The 16582-nt window shown below is 40.9% G+C and overlaps 1 long non-coding RNA gene across 1 annotated transcript in view; it reads left to right on the top strand.

Annotated features, from left to right (window-relative positions):
• Positions 1 to 464: 464 nt before the first annotated feature.
• LOC127204620 (uncharacterized) overlaps positions 465 to 16582 on the top strand; it is an 87217-nt gene continuing 71099 nt past the window's right edge. The window contains exons 1-2 of the long non-coding RNA XR_007832493.1: positions 465 to 1231; positions 10623 to 10676. This is a non-coding gene — a long non-coding RNA (uncharacterized LOC127204620). The remainder of the gene's footprint in view (positions 1232 to 10622; positions 10677 to 16582) is intronic.

Here is a 16582-nt window from a genome sequence, read left to right as displayed (position 1 = left end):
AGCCCACAGATCAATGTCTGCCGCAGAAGCAAACCTTTGCATCCAGTGCAGGGGATCCGAGGCCATCGAATCCCGCGCTTCTTAAGGATTTGAAGATGAGAATGGGATAAGCCGTATCATGAGACACTGTGATCAGAAAGAAAATGAGACATGTTTTGACACTTCATGGCATTTTAAAAGATTGGGCGGTAACAAGATGTACACGTGTGTCTGCAGAAAATGTGGCAGGGGAGGGGGGGTAGGCGAGGGTGCTCCATCTCCCAGCTTTCAATTAGGCTCCCGTGGGAGGGGCAACAACTAGAATTCACAGGGAAGGGACTAGCTGATATTATTATTATTATTATTTTTTTTGATGCAGCATTCCAGAAAACATAATCAATGGCACCCGTCCAGTTCCCATTTAGTAAGCAACGAACTAGCTGCAGCTGTTTTTATGCCTGGTGGTGCCAGTTTCATAGTGTATAATCATATTTGCATAAAGATAAAAAGGAAGGTGTTATAGAACACAGTTAAGCCTATGGTTTCACCATGAATTAAAGGTAATTTCAGACTAATTAGGTATAATTTGTTAAGGAATTCTTCCCAGCAATGATGACTCTGATTTTGTAATTACAGGACAATGCTTACTGTGGCTTTCAAGGCAGGAGAAAAGCACACCCGAGGGGGTCGTGTCCCACACTAGGCAGATCTAATGGTGCCACAAAAGACAGGTGTTTCGTCAGATTTCAGCCACACACTTTCACACCTGCAACGCATTAACTACAGCAAGGATGTTAATGAAGACCAGGTGCCTGTTTTCCAACCTAAGTGAGGAACTGCCACAAGGCTTGCTGTTTGCTACCTGACATCTACCCCGGATCTCCAGCAGGGTCCTCTGGTTGAAGGCGCACTGAGGGAAGAGGCCTGTGAGTGACTAGTGCAGTCCTGTGGAGTCTAGAGACCTGGCACGAAGACGTCAGCCTTCCCTTTGGGCTGTGGGTTATGACCCCTCTACCAGGTCGGATCTTCGTAGTTGACAGCCTAAAATAACGAGGAATTCTTCCAGCGGTGTCTCGGCTCCTTGGGCCGCCTGAGCACAGAGCACAGTCTCCAGGAGCCCTGGAAATTGCTGATCTACACAATCTACAAAATGGATTTCTGGAAACTGCTGCGTTATCAGCTGCTACCAGGGAAAGTTTGATTGCAGCAACTCGAGTCTTTTCAAACTCAAGGTTTGCCGTTGCTTCCGGAAGTGAGTAATGGGCGCCTTGAGCAATCTCTTATTTATTTTAATAAGACACAAGGTTTCCATTGTGTGTATGTGTGGGGGGGCTATATCGTTTTAATGCTTTCTGTTATGAAACAAAATCTTTTTCTCTCTCCCTTAAAATAAAACCCTCAGCAGTGGGGCTTTCCTCCCCTACAGCCTGTTTCTGTTTTGTTTAACTGCTCTGAATGGTAGTTATCTGCCGCTACAATTTCTAGTAGTTAAGAAGGTAAGGTTGTCAAATAAATAAATAAATAAATAAATAAAACAATGGGGTTGAAAATGGGGCAGGGGGCGGGGGGGGGCGATGCTCTCACACTGGGTGATGCCCCAGGCCTCTAAGCCTAATGACCACACCCAGGCCTCTAAGTCTAATGACCACACCCAGGTTGAAAGCATTTACAGTAGCCTTAGAAAAGTGTGATCATGGATCTTTGTAGGACGTGGGGAGTGGAATGAGTGAAGAAAAATGACTTAGGGAAATTTATAGTAGCTAACTTCAGGAAGACGGGATGGCTAGAGGGATCCTAACTGAATGGCATTGCACTGCCCTTTATTTTCCCTTTAAGCTAGATAATAAGAGGAATTTAGAAAGGACTCCATTTCCAAACTTTTCCTTTCTTTAGGCACACCTACCCCCCCCCCCGCGCTCCCCCCTCCCCCGCCCCGCTTCTCTTACCCTTTTCCATGTCCCTCTGGGTAGCCTCAGCGATCTCTATATATAACTTCTATTGTATTTAACTTGTCCTTTTAAGACTGTACTTATTTATTCCAGAAGGAAATTCGTTTCTGTGTATGAGACAAAGGCTCTATTCTTCTCTGTTGACAGTTTGTAGGAGCGGGTTTTTAAGTTCTCTGAGGTGTCAGGCTGGGCTGACAAAGCCTTTACCTTCCTTCACATCCCTTAGTGGAAGGGAAACTGCAAGCAGCATATTTTGTATTTTGTTGGGTGCCTTGTTCTTTATTTCTGTCCCCTCAACACTAAGTAGATGATGATGGGAACAACTAATACTTAGCTCTTGTTTTTCCTGGGGGATTTAAAGGAAGGGCCAGGAATCTAGAACCTCCTGCCTTTTGCTTTCTTTAAAACTTGAGTGTGTTAAATCTTAATCCAGCTTTTCTTTTCCTTATCTCTATCTGAAGATTTATTTCTCCATAAAGAAAAAAATACAGTCAGGAAGTCGAAACAACCCAGATGTCCCTCAACCAAAGAATGGATAAAGAAGATATGGTACATTTATACAATGGAATACTACTCAGCTATTAAAAAAACAGACATCATGCAATTTGCAGGCAGATGGATGGAACTAGGAAAGATCATCCTGAGTGAGGTAACCCAGACTCAGAAAGACAAGCATGGTGTGCACTCACTTATAAGTGGACATTAGCCATAAAGTACAGGATAATCAGGGTACAATCCATAGACCCAAAGAAGCCAAGGATGGGCCAAGGGAAGATGCTTGACTCTCACTCAGAAGAGAAAATACAATGACAAATAAAGTTGATAGTGGGAGGAAACTGGACAACAGCCTACCACATCTGACTTCTGAGAGGCTTCATCCAGCAGCTGATGGAAACAGATGAAGAGACCCACAGCTGGGGAAGTCCTGTGAAAGAGTGGGAGGAAGGATAGAGGAAGCCAGAGGGGACAAGTACACCACAAGAAAACCTACAAAGTAAACTATCCTGGGTCCATGGGGGCTTACAGAGACTGAACCACCAACCAGAGCATACGAATAGGCTGGCTCTAGACCCTCTACACATGTGTAGCAGATGTGCAGTGTGGTCAATGTGTGGGCTCCCTAACCATGGGAGTAGTCGATGTTTCTGACTCTTTGCCTGCCATTGGATCCCCTTCCCCTAGCTGGGCTGCCTTGTCTGGCCCCAGTGAGAGAGGATGCACTTAGTCCTGCTGTGACTTAGGTACCAATTCAGGGTGGGTTGGTACCCCTTGAGGACCTCCCCTTCTCTGAGGCAGAGAGAGGGGAATAGGGGAAAGTAGACATGAGGGTGGGACTGAGAAGAGAAGTGGAGGAGGTTGGAATCAGGCTGTAAGGAGATAAGTGGGGAAAAAAAAAAAAAACACTTCCAGAGATAAACATATCCATAAAAACAAAAGCAAAACTAAAACCAAGCCAAAATGGACACCAGGTATCAGAGATGGCCACTGAAAAGGCTACCACATCTGAGGTGTATACAGCTCTAAGTGCCACTGTCCTCCGTTTCCTAGAAAAGCAACTTACTAAGTTTTCATTGGTCCTTCAGCAGTATTCAGCTATTGGTTTCACAGGATTGTTCTGGGGCCTTCTTTCTTTGTTCTATAATCTCATGCTTCCTGTGTTTCTGGGAAGGACTCTCACTTCTTGAATAGCCTTCCCTTCTAGTGTCCTTCTGTTACTGTTACTGTTTTCTTTTCCTGTTCTGCATGTCATTTGTACAAACTCTACTCCCAAAGATGACAGCCAAGAAATCAGAGAAAGAAACACATTCATGGCATCAGGCCTTCTTTTTCTAGATAGGAGGGATTGCTTGGGTTAATGAACTGAGAGTATACATTTCATAACCAGATAACCCAGGCCCTCGGGAAGAACCAGAGATCCAAAATCCTTTTTGGAGTCCATTAGATGATGTCTTCTTGATGAGACTAAATGGTCAGTGTGCAGGATTTCCCATGGCTCAACAATCTGTTAGGATTTCTTTTTCTTCCCTAAATAAATAAGGTGAGGGCCTTGGGCTCCTGGCCCTCACCCAGAGCAAGTTGACACACCCCTGAAATCTTAGTGGAATTTTGCCATCTCTCCAGCAACACTTAATTGGTTTTAATTATCCCTCCACTGAAGCTGAACCATCTCTCACCCAGGCCACACCACAGAACATGGCTCATAAGTTTTACGAGGCACCTCATGTATCCCATCCATGTGTGCAGCCACCTCTTCCAGCAGGGCAATCCATCAGCCAGGTAGCCCTGCCTCTGACAGGCTGCACCGGATGCTCAAAACAAGGAGGGAGCCCTGCACTGAGTGCTATAGCACCTGAACATTTGGAGCTGAGTAGAGACTGAACTGCAAATGTCACTGTTACTTGGGAATTGGACTTGGGATTTCTTAGGTCATCAGACTTAACCTACTAAAGGAGTTTGAGATACCTAAATTTACTTTTCTTCGCTGGAAGGTGAGGTTGTATTTCAGATCTCTAGTGGCATCTCAGGTCTGTGCTATATAGGACCTCAGGGGAACACCTGTAGGCTAAATGAAAAACCCAAATTAGAGACATGGACCTTACTAGTAGATTAATCAGGACCTGGGAAGATTCAAAATCTACTTTGTAAATTATTCCCTTTACTGGTTATGAACAATAATATGACGTTAGGTTTTTCTAGTTCTAATACTGTCATGGAATTTTTTGGGGGGTTGGTAGTAGATAAGCATATAAAATATATTTAACTCTGAAAGTGTAAATTTTAATGTGAGGCTTCAGAGTCCATTTCTAAATGCCTGCTCTAACTGTACATCAGTCCACTGAGATGTATAGACTTTGGGTCTGGTTATTTTTGTCATATGATGTTTTTGCATAATATTTGTATTTAAAAAAAAATAAAATGTATGAAATTTAAAAAAATAGTCCACCAAAATAAAATGTTGTGCCTCTTCCCCAAAGCAAACATGGAGAAGGGAGTGGGTGAGCTTTTACTAAACGTAGCGCAAAGATTGCATTGTGTGGCTTATTTCCTCCTCTAGGGAAAGTAGAAGGGCTGGCAGGAAGATGCACCTGTTAGGGAGAGATGCTAGAGCAAGACAAATCTGATGGATATATTTGTCTCAAATAAAGTGACTAGGTCACTAAGTATCTCAAGTTGTCTTAGCTAATTCAGAGCCCAAGTGTTAGTAGTTAGGCAATGGTACAAGCCATCCCAAAGGCCCTGAGGACCCATGGGAAACAGGAAACCTCAGGACCACCCTCAAATACGTCGGTATCATCAGAAGCATGTCACTGCCATTAGAAGCATGTCACCACCAGAATTCAGGTCCCCCTAAGTTACCTGTGCATTTTCTAGGCATGTGCCAAGTCACTTGATAAAGGAGGCTCACCCCATCCTTGCTCCCCCTCTTCCTCGCATCTCCCCAGATACCACCACTGTATAACCCTCCCAATAAGCCTCCTACATGGGTCTGCCTCGCGATGTGCTTTGTATATCTATTACATAGTTATGCTGCACAAACTTTACCACTAAGACCCCATGTTATAAAACTAGAATGCATTTGTGGGCTGATGGTTGCTTTGAAGATGATTATAATTAATTCAGCATTTGCTCTGCTGGTCTTCTTTCCTTGTTTATAAATAGCATTGGTCATTGTTCATCAATGATACAAGCTCCCATTGAACAAGCACCCCCTATCCCCAGTGCTTGGGAGCAGAATGGTCAATTTTACTTTAAAAAGGGTTTGGAATATTTGCATAGGCATTAGAGAGGTTAGAACTGGGACCTAAATCTGAATGTGAAATTTGTATGAGTTTTATATGTGCCTTGTGTACATACCACGAAGGTGGTGTTGCACAATACATTTACTAATTTGGGGCATTAAAAAGTTTCATGGGTAGAATTTTTCATTTGGGGGGACATATTGGCTCTAAAAATGTTTGATACTTGGGCACATGGATTAGGGACAATCAATTTGCACTTACATTAAGTGAAAGAATTTATTTTTAAAAATTTAACTAAACAAGGAGACCAGCGGTATGTGACTTACAAGTTGTGCAGGGTAGGGCATGAGTGATGGACTGTGGGTCACCACTGGCATGGAAGATGGCGGTCTTAGTAAGGAGGACAGGGAGTTGTATGTGGTAGAGCAACTGCATGGTATAAGATGGTAAGGAAGACAGCTTGGAGGAATCCACACTTGCTAGAGTACGGTGTCCCTTGAAGGCTGACCTCTGAATGTTCACCCCTTTGTCTGGAGCAGCATTGGTTTGGGGTAGAGTACATGCATGGAAAATGTTCTTCTCTGAGGGAAGACATCTCTCCTTGTCTAAGTCCTTCACTTCTGAGAGGAAGTCTGTACCAGATCTTACCACATAGGGGTCCTAGGCTTTATCTAGCTGGCTGGCTTGCCTTTTCTACTACTCTATGGTCATTCTCCATTCCTTGTTTTGACTAGAGGCCTTGAACACTACATATAAAATGATGTTGACACCCAAATTGTCCTGTGCTCAGCAGTGATCATCTTACCCATTGCAAATAAGGCCTATTCAGATTTGCTCCTTTGTCCTTTCAGATGTCACTCAAAGAGGGAGGGGACTTGGCAGAAGAGTACAGCTGGTTTTGGCAACAGTATCCAAGAGCCAGAAATCTCCTGACATATAGGCTTGGGGAATGCCCCTGACTTCGTGCCCCTGTGTGTCTGTTGGAGTGGGAGTTAGTGTAAGGGGTGAGATGTGGGTGTATATTTGGATAAAAGGTGAAAAATGTCTTCACTGGAATAAAGAAAGGAATGCAACAGGGGTCAGTTAGACAGCCAAACCCAGGGAGGAGGGAAGGCCAGCAGGGACTCCCTTCCACACGTGTAAATGCAAATTGTAATAGGAGGCTGACTTTTTTTTTTTTTTTTTTAAAGAAAGTCACCAGCTTGTTGTAACCCTGTGCCATTAATTATAGCCAGCATGCCTCCAGGGGACTCCCCCATTGGCCAGTCTTCCCTCTCTTGCCACCACTTCCCTCCTCAGTCATACCCCACCGAAGGCTCAAGTTGCAGGCTGTCCTCACACATAAAATACTTAAAAAAAAAAAAAAAAAAAAAGTCTTGGGAGGCCAGAGTCAATTCTGTGTATTTGGCTCTTATGCAAAGGAAGTTTTCTTGTGTTAGACACAGATATCCTGAGAAGAGTTCTCTTCCCTTTAAATTTAGTTACACTTAGAACAGAGAAACCATAGCCAAACACGTATAACATTCACCAGACTGGAATATAATAAAACATCCCCTCCTTTCTTTTGAGAAAATGATTGCATGCAGGCTTTTTTTTTTGGACTGGGAATCTGGAAAAAATAATTTAAATGTAGGTCCAGAGAAACCTCCACAACAGGTCTTAGAAATTTAAAGTAAGAGTTCCTTTTGTTACATTTCTTGTGAGTATATTAGGAAATTACTGAGGATACTGTGTGAAAATTTGGAGAGACATCCCTAACTGCACAAAGCCCCTTGCTTGGAAGGATCGTCCATGTAGTTTTAAGGTCAGTAGAAGTCACCCTGCAGGTCTCTACGGTTTTCCCCATACAGTTTCACTTGCAGTTTATATAGCTCTTTCTGCATTGGGCTAGAGGAGTGCGAGAAATGGAGCCAATACCAAACTTTGGAGAACTTGATGTCCCCTGGGCCAATATTATTTTTGGAAATAAAATTAAGAATAAGAAGAACATGTTTATCATTTTGAAACAAGATTATGACATCCCAGACACTGCTTTGGTACTCTGAATAATGACCTCAGCCACAACACTCCTGATTTTCCATGTCTTGACCAAAGCCTTTCTTATTTTTTTCATCGTAATTCATTGGTTCATTCTTTGAGTACGTTCAGCAAGTTCTTTTAAAATTGCACAGCGATAGCAAAGGCTAAAATACAGCTGTGTCCCCAGGAAGGTAAACTACAAAAGCAAAAGCTCTGAACTACCAACTTGTAAGGAGAAAAAATGCTTAGATACAACAAAATGTTTTGGGAGACAAAAATAAAGAAAATGATTGACAGCACGATGGAAGGTAATGAAGACGGCTTCTGAGTCGTCTTGTTATATTATATATGTCTAAATAAGCTCAATGGACTGAGCGGAGATGAAGGACATTCTAGGGGGAAGGATGACTTAGAGATGAGAAGAAACTTCATGTTCAGAGAACAGATACTAGGGCAGAGTCTAGCTAGAGTGAGATTCGTAGAAGGATGAAGATACAGAAAAAGAAGCCTGGCTATGGTGTGGCCAGTTGGTTTACTGGTAAGTACTTATCCAACTAGGAGTAATGGGATAGGAGAAACTCTCCCGTCACCCTACTGTTTAGAAAAACAAAACCATAACCCCAAAACAATGTATCACGGAATAGACATACCAGGTAATTAAGAGATGCCTAAAGACCAACATAAGACTATTAACACCTGAACACAGAGCTACGGATCTCACCCCCACCCCCAAGTAGCAAGGATTGATCTTCCATGTGTGGTCCTCTAGGGAGGAGAAGGAGGAAGTAGGACTTCGTAACTTTGGTGCACCCATCACTTGGAGATTTAATTTGGGATTTTTTTTTTTCTGAAGGTGAATAAACTGTACGCAGCGTCGTCCAGTGTCTGAGTTAGTTGGTTGACTGCTTTTCTGTTCTGAAGTTTGGAGAGATGGAGTGCAGTACCATAGCACTTAGGTGAGAACTTCCCTCATTTTTGACTAGATATCTTAACATTAAATTCAATTTCAAAATGAGTGTATTTTATTGTATTACAGTGTTTCCATCTTGGACCCTCATTTCTATAAGGTACAGTAAATGAGCATCTGATCTAGTAAAAGGACTGACGTGCACAATACTGGGTAGTTTAAAAGTATTTGGTGAGTGTAATCAGAATAGTTGTTTGGACATTGTTTGTTTCAGCTTTAGTATTCTGTAAAGAATTTATGCCATTGACAGTGAGATTTCTAATTGTAGAACTGTTCTTTTCAACTTTGGATGCAGAATTGCCTCAGAACTGCTTGGAAAGGAATCAGAGAGTTCTGTTTTCCTTATGAAACATATTCCAGGAGACGAATTGCTTTACCATGCCATGTACTCAAGTAAAAAGTGAGAGGTAATATCAGCAGTGCTGTGACTGCTCACTGGAGGATGCTCTACTGGACCAGCTCAGATAATTTCCTGTACTGGGTTTGGGGCCAAAAAGCTATAGAAAGGATATGATCTCAAAATGTAATATCCACTGTGAGAGTGTCAGCCATTGGGAGTGTACAGCAGCTCACCGACTGACCTGAATTTCATCCAGGATCACATACTTGATCCTGATGCCTTGAATTGTTTTACTTTAATAAGATATTTACTGTTCTTAGCATGTGGTTTCTAGTTGAATAAATGCATTAAGAATCATGTAGGTGGGCTGGAGAGATGGCTCAGCAGTTGAGAGCACTGTCTGCTCCTCCAGAGATTCTGAGTTCAATTCCCAGCAACCACATGGCGACTCACAACCATCTATAATGTAAATTGATGCCCTCTTCTGGCCTGTGGGTGTGTATGCAGGCAGACCACTGTATACATAATAATAAATACATTTAAAAAAAGAATCATGTAGGTATTAATAAGAACTATGTGACATTGGGTAGCTAACTTTTGAAAAAAACTGCTTTGTAACTTATTTTTATATAGTGTCAATTGTACTATTATTTTATATATATATATACACACACACATTTGTGTATGTTGTGAACTATTTAAGGTTAAGTTTAAGTTTGGAAATTTCATCTCATTTCTAATTATTACAGTTTGTATATTGTAAGATCAAATATAATTCTCCTGCACCATCAGGAGACCATTACAAAGTAAGAAAATAATACTGAAAGCAGGGTGATATTTAATCAGTGATCTGAATTTATATATTACAGCTATTTCAATCACTCCCTTTATGCCATTGCTTTTCCCAACCCAGCTTTGCTTTGCCTTTGTCATTACTTATGCAGTGAAGTCATTGCACGTCCTTTGTCTTCCATCTTTACTGAGTGTTTCTCTAGGAGTTGAGGCCAGTTGTTCTGTAGGTAACTCTCAGTCTGAACACGACTGATGTTTTTGTGGATTTGGACAGTGTTGAAATACTGAGAAGTGATGAGTGTTGTTTATCCTGCTCTGATCTTTCTGTGATCAGGGACAAGACCTGCCTTTCTCTGTGCACTGACAATGTTAACTGCCATCACTAGTTAAGGCAGTATTCACCAAGATTCTTTACTCCATATTACCTGCTCTACTTTATAACTAATAGGGGATTTATGGAAATGATGCTTTAAAGTCATATAAATTTCAGGTCCTCATCAATTTCCCCTCGCATTTTGGTGACTTAGTGGCTTTACCACTGCATGTTTTCACTGAATGACGCTGTCATTCATGAAGATTTCTTTTCACTCCACATTTTACTTTAATGCACTTGTATATGTATTATGCTTTAGAAATCTTTATCTTATTCTATGTATAAAAACATATCTTACTTAAAGTAATTTTAAACATTTATTCATACATTTTAAAATATGGCACATTCTTCTTTACCCAATGACTGTCAGTGTTAGCCAGTAATTTCTCTTGTCATATGGTACCCTCCAGTCATGTCTGTATCCACAATAATGCATTTAGTAATTCAGTATTTCTTGATTTAGGTACAAAGCAAGGTCTCTGTTTAGCATCAACGATATCAAAGGAAGCAGAGTTATGTGAGTATAAAACATGAATATATTTATTGTTCATCAAGATATTGTTTTGATAGAATCACTACTTTGCCTTTTAAACTTGTGCTCAATAGCTAAGGGTCAGGGAGGAGAGAAATACTTTGAATTCATCTGGTAGTAAGTGCAGAACAAAAGCTTCTTATTTGGCTAGTGTTCTTGCATATTTATGGTTGATAGTTTTTATTTTTATAGTTATAAAAGATACATAGCATTGCACATAGATGTTCAGAAAGATTGTCACAAATGAAATGGATTTCTTTAAATTCCACAATACTTTTTTTATTTTATTGAAGATAGACTCTTTTATCATACAATATATCTTGATTATAATTTCCCCTATCTCTATTCCTTCCAGTTACTCCCACCTCTCCTCCCCTCCAGATCCATTCCTTTTCTGTCTCTCATTAAAAAGAACAGACTTCCAAGATTCAATTAAAAACACGAACAAATAAAATATAATAAAATGGAGGAATAACTATCATACATTGAAGTTGAACACAGCAACCAAACAGAAGGAAAAGAGTCTCAAGAGCAAGCAGAAGAGTGAGAGACCCACTTGCTCTCCCAATCAGGACTCCCACAGAAATACTAAGCTAATAGCTATAATATATACACAGAGGACCTATTGCAGACTCCTATAGGCCTTGCTGCTGCTTCAGTCTCTGTGAGCTCATATGCACCTTGCTTAGTTGATTCATAAGACCTTATTTTATTGGAGTCCTCTATCTCCTCTGGCTCTTACAATATTTCTGCCTCCTCTTTACTGTGCTAAGCTCAAAGGGGAGGAACTTGATGGACACCTTCAATTTATACTTTCTTCATGTATCTGGCTGTATTCATTCCCATCTGCTGCTGAGGAAGCAACCTAGACATCCCTCAACAGAAGAATGGATAAAGAAAATGTGGTACATTCACACAATAGAGTATTACTTGGCTGTTAAAAAAAAGGAGATCATGAAATTTGCAGGTAAATGGATGAAACAAGAAACAATTATCCTGAGTGAGGTAATCAAGACCCAGAAACACAAATATGGTATGATTCACTTATTAGAGTATATTAGCCATTAAGTCAATGATAACCAAGCCACTATCTGCAAACCCAGAGACGTTACGTAAAGAGGAGAGAGGTCTAGGAGGGATGCAGAGATCTCCCTGGGAGAGGACTAGGAGTGGGTGGAGATAAGAGTGGGTGGAATCAGGTGGAATGGGCAGATACACTGGAAGGAAAAAGTGGGGGGAGTGGGAGATGGCTGGAATGGGGAGATCTTTTGAGGGGTAGTGTGGCAACCTACTGTATTGGAAACTTCCTGGACTCCTAGTAAAGAAAGATATGACATGTCACCTAGATATCTCTTAAAGTGGTGGGGCTACACTACTTTCAGTTGAGTTGTTGGCCTAGGGGTACCCACAAAAATCCCCAAACAACCCAGGCTGTTGCTATGACAAAAGGTTGCTCTCTGCAAACTGACAGCAGGTTCCATTGCCAAAGACAACACCCGCACAATGCATTGAACATGGAGAAATTGAACTGGTGCCTACATGGAACCTTCACCCCTGAATTCTATTCTCTTTGATGTGGGATAGTTCTTTGCAGGTTCTCAAAAGAGAAACATGAACACCAAGCGGCCACAAAGCCTTTCACTTACAACCTTTCCTGCCTACAAAATGTTAGGGCCATGATGGCGCAGCACTTGTGGGAATAGCTAACCAATGTCTGATCTGACCTAAGGCTCACTCTACAAGAATAAACTCATACCCAACACTGCTTGGGTAACCGAGAGCCAGAGCCTAGAGACTTAGAGCAAGATCAAACACTAGTGGCATAAAAAAGAAATCAGTATTTTGATAATTACTCATAGATCGCTGCCTTATCAGACATCATTAGAAAGCATTTTTTTTTCTTGACCTAGTCCCACCTATTTAAAATTTAAAATACGTCATTCATGTTTTGAAGATTCTGTGCACGGCTCACTGAGACATAGCAATGGGTTTTCAAAGAGATCCCATTAGTTTGATAGTAGGGCTATATTCTAATTATGAACAAATTTTAATAAAAACTCTTCATTCAAATTCTGTAGATGATAGCGCCTGCCTGATTTCTAGGGGTAACGACTGAGGCACTTGTAGAGCTTATACCTTGGAGATTGATACTTGGGGAATAAAATATCACCCATTATTATTATCATTCCAAATATGGTCATTATTACAGTTTTCATTTACTTTTGAAAAATTAATTTCTGCCACTATATAGAAATGAACTAAAGTTAATAACTTTTGCATGGGATAGATGGCAGGGACTGTAAGTTTTGCTGTTAGATGTATGCTTTTTTTTTTTTTTTTTGGTGAGTTTAATTCCACTTCCCACCTTTTTGGCTAAAAGAGAGGTCAACTTCATGGTGTCCTAGTTAACACATATTTGAAGATGCATAATCATACCATTTTCTGAGAGAAGTTCTAAAATATCCCAGGCAGGGAAGTTCGGCAGATGCTAGACCTATGGTGACCATCTCTAGCACAGGAAGGCAGCTGACATGGTAGTCAGAACATGACAAAGAGGGTTTTCATGGATACAAGAGCTAGTCCTGACTTAGGGCTTGCCGGGACCTCATGCACAAACCAAAACATAAATGTAGTGTCCATGTTTGCATTACTGTAAAAAAAAATAACTGGGAGGAGACAAGGCTTCTAGTGACTCACAGTTTCAGGGAGATCTCAGGACTTCATGGCTGGGAGGATGTGTCAGAGGGGACACTTGGTGGAGGTTCCTAACGAGAACGAACAGGAAGCAGAAGGATCAAAGCAGAAGAATAGCTAGGTCCTCACCCTTGTGCTGTCTCTGCCAGGTGAGCCCTAAAGCCTCTAAAGCTCTCAAAATCTTGCACTAAAGTTCAGATTAGCACTCAAACAAGGGCCTATAGGGATATTTAAAATGTAAACCATAGCACTATACAACAGTCTTAGAGTTTTAATAGTGAACTAGCTCCTTGTAAAGAAAGTGACCTAAATTAAATAATCTGAGGGATTTTGAGCCTCAGCTTCCTCAAGTATAATGTGGAGAAATTATCTATTGATAGAATTGTTATGATTCTGTATGTTTTACCTCTCAGGTATTTAGAAAATGCCCCCTCCACCTTGGGTAAGTAAAAAAACCCAGATGGCTTTGTGACTCACAAAGCCCCGCAAATAGACACATGTTTGCCTTATTTTGGTTTAGTTGTTGCTTGTTCCGACTGAAGACCATCTTCGTGGGAAGCACTGGCTCATGTCCACAGGAGAAACTGTGAAGGGACAAGATGGGAAGTGATGTTGCGGTGGCTCTGCAGCAAAGACAGAGAAATGGGAGACTCTGTTGTTGCAAAGGTCTTTGGGAGATTAAACACTTTGTGTATGTGCGCGCGCGCGCATGTGTGGCACAGAATTAAAAAAAAGACCCTCCTTCCTCATTCCCAGACCTCTTCCTGCTGGCACTGGGGTGTCTGCCTTTCTGCCTTTCAGCCTTTCAGGCTGACTCTAAACAGACTTTGTCCTTTGCCATTGAGAAAAGTGGTTGGATTGGCCTGTGAATGCTTTTTTTTTTTTTTTTTAATGGGAAGACCTGGTGGCACTCAGAGGAAGGATAGCAGGCTACCAAGAAGAGACTTGATACCCTATGAGCATATAAAGGGGGAGGAAGTCCTCCTCAGTCACAGTCATAGGGGAGGGGAGTAAGGGGAAAATGGGAGGGAGGGAGGAATGGGAGGATACAAGAAATGGAATAACCATTGAGATGTAAACACTTTTTTTGTAAGCTTGTTGGCAACAATGAAGTGGAAAGCAAAGGAGACAGAGGTGGGGGCTGTATAAGGGAGGGAAAGCCTTAACGCTGTGGGAGGACAGTGTGGAGAGCAAAACAGCTCATGACCAAGAGACAATGGAAAGGGTAGGACACTCTCTGGAGAAAGCATCGTGGCAGAACCTGATTTCTTTCATTACTATCTCATCTAGTCTGTGATTGCGTTCTAGTTAAAAGTGGACTTAGAGCTAAGAGAGATGCTATTTGAAGGACTAAGACTTTGGTACAGCTTGATGGAGAAAGCCAGATATCATATAGCCTAATTTTTTTGTGTTAGCTTTTTTTTATGACATAGAAATATGTTTTACAAAAAATTTATGTGATTTTTTGATACATATCCTATAAAATATTAAAAATCAGAGAATGCTTTTTTCCCCATACTATAAAAATGTTGCCCCGTTTCTAAGACTTTATACCTTTTTAAAGCAAGAGAAGAGCAGCATGCATGAACAATATTAGTCTTCTTTATGACACAATGTTCTAAAGCTTTAAAGTGCTTTGCATTACACGACACACTATCCCTAAGAAAACAATAGTAGCAATAACTAATTGGATGTAAGGCCCATTAATTAAGAGGTAAGTACTGTCTGGAGCTGGTTATCCAGATGCCTACCCAGGGCTAATGAAGTCATGGTTATTGGAGGAGACCCTACAAGGACCACTCTACAAAACTAGCATATTTTCTAACTACATTCTAAATATTTATCCTTATACCCACAGATAAGTGTAGATCTGACCCCTCATCAAAGAAACGTCTTCTTGCAACAGATGAAGACCATTACAGAATATCATGACCTATAAAAATGCAGAGAACAATTGACAATATGGTATCCAGCCCAACTGGTACATCTACGACATAACTCCATCAGCTAAGGCTCAGAAACAATCTGTACCTAAGAAGAACACCCAGACTGGCTATCCAACACTATGTGGTCAGCCCTGAAATCATATACACACAAGCAACGTTGTATAGACTGAACAAGTTGTATTTACACACACACACACTCATCCAAACACACACAGACACACACCAACAATTAAATAGAGCCTGTGAATTTAAGTGAGTAAGGGAGGCGGGTTACATGAAGAAAATTGAGGAAGTGGAGGAAAGAAGGAAATTATGTAATTATATTTTAATTAAAAATGTTTAAAATGCCTTGCATTAAATGTTTGGCTTAATGTTTTCAAATAATTAACTAAATAAATGAAGCAATTACATTTTCCCTTTGTTTCTCAACATGATTCATATTTTCCTCAATATTAATCTTCTTTTATGCTGAGTAGTTATTTAACTATTGAGTGTTATAGAACAGGAAATAGACTACCTAGACTCTTCAGAGTGAGGTTCCAAAGACTGGACTCTGGCTCTTTGCCTTCAAGCAGATAATTTAAACTCAGACTCTCTGCTGTCTTATTTCCAAAATGGTGGGAAAGAATACAATGAACTGTCTAGTTTCTTTTTTCTTCTTGACATCCCTTGATTTTATTATTCTTTGGCTATGAACAAACTAAGCTGAGGTTTCTACTCAAAAGGAAATGAATAAATATGAAAGTAGTTTTGATACTCTTGTCTCAACTTTACACTTTATCTTCAGCTATGGCGGAACACTTTTTGGTTTAGGGGGGTACTTGCTTAAATTTAGTGCAGCACCATTTTACAGCAGATTTTCGAAGTTCCTAGTCCACAGTGTCCAGCTGCTCTTGGTGGATCTGTGCTGGTCTGAAGTGCTCCCTCTCTATTACTCTGAAAGTACTGAGTTGGTCAATTTCCACAGTTTTGGCAATAGGTTTATAACTGAAGGTGCCTATGCTGCAGTGGGCTGCTGCTGGCGCCTGTCTTTATGGTATCTCTGATGTTCGGTGTTTGTCAGTCCATGGGGTCTTGTGCAGAGGACTGGGGGGCTGTCCTGTCCAGCTGCTGATCTTTCATTTCCTCTTGGAACCATAAGAGAATTACTTGGAACATGAAATGTATTTCCCGGCAGTTTCTGGCAGGGACAACATTAAAAAAAGAACATGTACTTAACTTTCCCAGATGAGAGAAATGAGAAGGAGTAAT

Source organism: Acomys russatus, chromosome 2 (assembly GCF_903995435.1).
Source record: "Acomys russatus chromosome 2, mAcoRus1.1, whole genome shotgun sequence".
Taxonomy (NCBI): Eukaryota; Metazoa; Chordata; class Mammalia; order Rodentia; family Muridae; genus Acomys; species Acomys russatus.
Note: the sequence above shows the minus strand (reverse complement) of the source record. Positions and strands in the feature narration are given on the sequence as shown.